Source organism: Heteronotia binoei, chromosome 7 (assembly GCF_032191835.1).
Source record: "Heteronotia binoei isolate CCM8104 ecotype False Entrance Well chromosome 7, APGP_CSIRO_Hbin_v1, whole genome shotgun sequence".
Taxonomy (NCBI): domain Eukaryota; kingdom Metazoa; phylum Chordata; class Lepidosauria; order Squamata; family Gekkonidae; genus Heteronotia; species Heteronotia binoei.
Window position 1 is genome coordinate 54,610,819 of NC_083229.1, and position 5,561 is coordinate 54,616,379.

A 5,561-nucleotide genomic window follows, 5' to 3' on the forward strand; every position below is an offset into this window, starting at 1 on the left:
GGAAAGGTCCTTTGGCAATTTCCTCCACTCTTGCTGTCTTACAGTTGCATGCCATCCTTTGAGAAGATATGGCTCATACACTTATACAGTGAGCACCAAATTTTGCCTTTGTTGAACTTGACTCCCCTTCTTTGTGCTCTCTCAAGGAGCTGTTGGAGCACCTCATTGTATTCTTCTTTGGTGGATGCTTCAATAATCATGCTATCAGCAATTATATTAATGCCTACGATTTTCCTAAAACACTCATGATTTTTCCATTGAAAGGTCTCACTGGGGAATTCAATACTAAAGGAGAGCCCATAGGCATAATATTTCTCACCTGTGGTGTTGAAGGGGCAGACTCTTTATCTAGGGCCACTTGCCAGTAGCTGTCTTTCTCATCCAAGGTGGTGAATAGCTTTTTGCCAGCCAGGTTCCTCTATACATTTCCTACTGTAAGGATCGGGAAATATTGTCACTTAACTGCTTGAGATCCCTGGGGTCTAGACAAAAACCTGAGCAATCAATATTTTTTGAGCTATTACCAGGCTATTATTGACTCATGCTGGTGGTCTGGTCATCCATGCAATAACCTTTTTTCCTCAAAATCTTCTAGAATTGATTTAAGGGGAGCAACAATAGCATATGGGTTCTTTCTGCATCTGTGCAGCACTACTGTAGGGTCTACAGAAATATGATGCCCACTTGGCTATGCCCAGGGCCTTAAGATAATGTTGAAAGGGTCCTCTGTTGTGGTTGGGAAATGCCATGTTAGATCATGGATATGCCAGATCATGACAGGGACAGTGCTCAATAATGGTGACATGCTCAATCATAGCTGACATGCTGAATAATGGTGGATTCCCTTGTCCATATGGCAGGGCCTAAAATTCCAGCTTTCTGCCTTGGCTGCACATAAAGTAATCAATCAATCATTATCATCAGTCAAGGGATATATCACATGGTGTTGATCATAGCAATAGCTCTGTAAGTATAAATTAACTGGCTTTGATTTTTGCAAAATTAATTAGTAGTTACATAATATCCTCCTTCCCCCCATGAGAGGCAAAGTGGAGAAGGCAACGTAATATAAAATGGGAAGTGCTTCAACTCACATCAGCATTTTAAACACTATTTTGGCACTGTACAACCTGTGCATCCTGGAAATGAAATCCCAGGGATATCTGATCTGTAATGCCAGATATCTATCTACATTTTCCGGCACTCCTTAAATACTGTCTAAACATTATCTGAGATACTGCAGGAAAGGAGAGAAGCCAGGGAGAATAATTTTTCTTCAATCCACTGGACAGTCAACTGATTCCACTCCTGCCTGCCTATGCAACAATAGAAAGTAAGTTGGTTTGGGGGAAGGAGAAGTAAGGGGAGGGCAGTAGGAGTCTCATAATGGTCCAGGTGACATCATCAGGAACACTGTGAGATTTCAAACTCCTACTCAAGCAATCAGAATTGGAACAGGAAAACCCATGAGATTTGCCAACATACTGGCCCAATTTCAGGGTGAATTTGAGGATGGGTGAGAAGGCTGCCCATCATGATATTTGGTGGGATAATAGTCTACCTTTATAGAATGCTGTTTTAACATACTCTCTGAGACCCATCTAACCGTAATGACACTACATCTGTCAAACAGTACTGGATTTTTCCTGACCACAGTTCATATAATAAATCATGTATATTTTGGTTAAGAAATAATGTGACATCTTAGATTTGTCAAAGCTATTGAAGGTTTTAAAGGTAAAATCTATTTTGAATTTTGCATAGTTCAGATGATGTAAACATGGTTCTGACAAGTACACAGTTTTTCTTTCCTAAGGTACATCATTGTAGTCAATATTCTTTGAAGTCTGCAGTTTTTTAAAAGTATTTTTTATTAAGAGTTGGCCAATGGAAATTAACCAGTATTACTATGATTTATGGCTCCTTAAGGTTAAGATTCACCTGCTGAGTTTAAATGTCAAAAATATTTTCATCATGAAATTCTCTTGCCTATGAGACTTTTGATCATTCTGTTTTTATTTGAACTGCTTTATTGCCATCAAGTGGTTCATAATAGCATTTCATCAAAACCAAGAAATCACTTAGAAAACCAAAGTCAATTACTACATCAAGCACATTGTTTTGAATAAAAGAAAGGGAACACATACTGGAGGCTGTTCTTTGGGAGTTTGTTCTGCAAAGCAAGATATGAATAATTAGTAGATGAGACAAAGTCATTATAAACCAGATGTCTGCAAGCCGTCAAATGATGTAATGCTGCTTTTGACTTGCTTTTAATGCCTTCTCCACAATGCTTCTGTAATATAAATTTACATGATCAGCTGGCCTACTATAATCTAGTGAACTTTGGTTAATTAGGAGTCATATGAACAGGGAGACTAGAGTGGTATGTATAATGCCTTTTGATAAAACAGAAATTTCTGATAAGGGATATTCACCTGGTACAACAGGTTTTTAACTGCATCTCTATCTTTGGTCATAATGTTATATAAATTCTTTTGTATTTATTCTTCAGATAACAGTGACTCACAAATGCTCATATCCTGCCATAAATTTTATTAGTCCTTAAGGTGCTACCAGACTCTTGCTCTTTTCTAGGACTAGACATAGAGTCTGTGAACTAATGTCCACTGGCACACAGCAGGCACGTAGAGGCAGTTTCTAGGCATCAGAGTTTGTTCCAGTGTCAGGCATCAAAATACAGTTCCAAAATTCAGGCACAAGGCAGGTAACACTCATAGCTTCAATTCTGAAGGGAAATCCAAGAACAAGGAACCAAAGCTACAGGCTGGGGTCAGAGATGAAGAAGTCAGTCCGGAGCACAGGCAGCATGGTCAGTAGCTAACAGATAATTTGCTTCCATACAGCCACTCCACTCTCTATTGCTTTTAACCATGCTCCTAAACAGTCTGCATTGCAGCATACACATGGCAGTTTCCTCAGTCCTGCCCCTGAAAGCACTCATCCTCACTGTTGGTGCTGGGCTGGTGCTGTTCTGGTAGGTGGGCACTGCACCTTCTGACTTGAAGATCTCTCCCCATCTTTCTCTGATGGCATTCCCAAGGCTTTGGTGATGGTTGGGGGGGGGGGGGTTGAACTGAACAGCAATTGGCTCTCTGTTGCCAGCCCAGGGTTGGGAGGCTGAGGGACCAGTGTGTTGGTTTCCTTGTTGAGGATTTATATCTGGTCCCTCAGAAACTGCCTCCTCCTGCAGTGCTTCTGCTGCTGGCTGTGGGTTGGGTTCCGGTCTGCTGGCTGCTTCTTCCTCAGAAGAGTCTTCTATGTCTTTTTGCTCTGCTGGGCTTGGCTGGTCCACAACATCTAATTTTTGATGTACAGACAATCCCAAGAGAGGGCACCATAAGGAGAAGGCTCTCTGAAGATTGTAATCAGCATATGAGTCAATGTCAAGAGATGCAGTTTAGCTGCCTTATATGCCATGTAATTGAAATCAATTTTTAAAAACTTGAAAAAGCAGCAGAACATATGAACAACATATGAACATATGAAGCTGCCTTATACTGAATCAGACCCTTGGTCCATCAAAGTCAGTATTGTCTTCTCAGACTGGCAGCGGCTCTCCAGGGTCTCAAGCTGAGGTTTTTCACACCTATTTGCCTGGATCCTTTTTTTGGAGATGCCAGGGATTGAACCTGGGACCTTCTGCTTCTCAAGCAGATGCTCTACCACTGAGCCACTGTCCCTCCCCGTGTCATTTTATTAGTTGTGTCATTTTATTAGTTAGTTAGTTTAATACCCTTTCTCCCCCAAAGGGGTCTCAAGGTGGCTTACATTATTCTCCTCTCCTATATTTTATCCTCACAATAACCCTGTGTGGTAGGTTAGGCTGAGAGAATGGCCCAAATAGTCTTATCCAGCAAGCTTCCATGCAAGTGGCGATTCAAACCTGGGTCTTCACATACTAGACTGACACTCTTAACCATGATTTATAAACCATGATGCACTAGAGACTTTAATTGTGTTTCAAAGTTATTACAGATATTAAATTAGCACAATTAATATATCTGGATTAAAGAAGATTATTGACTTTCATGATCTACAATCATTATACAATCTTTGAAGTAATCATGAATTATAGACAAAGGAGGGTATTAAGAACATTAACATTCATTTGAGAGTTGATCCAGGATGGCGGCTCAATGGAAATTCAGAACTCCATATTTTTATTTCTTTGACATTATATTTTCAGTGATTTATTACAGAACTTTTAAATGTGTTTTGCTGACAACTGAAGGTGAATCTTTATTTCATGTTCTGATTTTGAAGCTTTGCTCTCATTGTTAAGCCCGGAGAACTGAGTGGAGCTGTGTCTTTGCTGGCTGTGTCTTTGCTGGCTGAGAATGAAAAAACAGCTTACATCAATTACATTGTACTTTAGTGAAAGATAGTCACCAATTTTTAAAGTTATCTTTTAAGTTAAGATAAATTACTTAAATTGTCCTTTGGAGAAAGAAAATCATCAATTTTATCAACTTTTTATTCACCAATAGATATGAAGCTTTAGAAACAGAACAAGATTCATTATTTCAGTGTCCACAAGTGATCAATTCTGGTATTCTTAACAATTCTTCTAAATTATTTGAAGAAAAGGAATCAATCCAGCCACCCAATAATGCATGTAAACTGGATTCAAACTGTTTAAAATATTATCTATTGAAGGTTGTTGGAGATCATTGTTTACTCACTTCACAAACAGTTATTGAAATTTTTCAACAACTGAATTGCAGTTCTGCTTAACTTGAACAGCTTAGTTATAGTTCTAGAGCTTCTATGCAAGAGACTTTGAATTCCACCCCCTCAAAAGGCTTACCATATGAGAGCTTACCCTAGAAGCTGCAACCTACTAGTCATAGTCAGCCAGCAGATAAGGGGAAATTTGGGCAGAAATTGCTAGTGGAATAGCATGTTGATTGCAAAACAACCAGGTAGCAGTCTATGGGTGCAGTCAGACATACCATTAGTGGTGACACAGCTCCATCTCACTGACGGATTAAATGTATTCATTCAGACATCCACATCTGGCAATCGAGCGTCATCCAGGGTCATCCCAGCTTGCTGCGCCTCAATGCCACATTAATTTGACAGTGCAGAAAGTCTGGCCCTTTTTCAAAAAAGTGGCACAAGATCGGCTTTTTCCTGTTTGGACAGCTCACGCGCAATACTGTCCCTTGGAATGTTTACTGCCCCTCCCACCTTTTTAAAAAAAAAATCCCCAGCAGACATGTGCATTGCCAGATCATCTGGGAATCTGAGGTGACGCTTCTGCTTCTCCAATCAACATAGGATTGGAGGGGGGGGGGGACATTATCCCACTATTCAGAACAGAACAGGATTTCCAGATATCATTGTCACTGCCAATTTCTAGGAAAGTAATTCCTGGCAGTTTTTTGGTTTGAATTGGCAATGTTAATTCTGGAAACTTTTCCCCCTCCCCCCCCCCCGTCTCTGAAGCAACGTTTGATTTCCCACCTCCAAACAGTTGGGTGTATGTTCAATGGCCCCCCCTCCCAGAAATCACCATCTGATCACGCATGCTCCAA

At 40.3% G+C, this 5,561-nt stretch overlaps 1 non-coding gene across 1 annotated transcript; it reads right to left on the minus strand.

Moving 5' to 3' along the window:
• Window positions 1–3,632: 3,632 nt before the first annotated feature.
• Window positions 3,633–3,703, minus strand: TRNAL-GAG (transfer RNA leucine (anticodon GAG)). Its single transcript has one exon. It is a non-coding gene; the product is annotated as a tRNA-Leu (tRNA).
• Window positions 3,704–5,561: the final 1,858 nt, after the last annotated feature.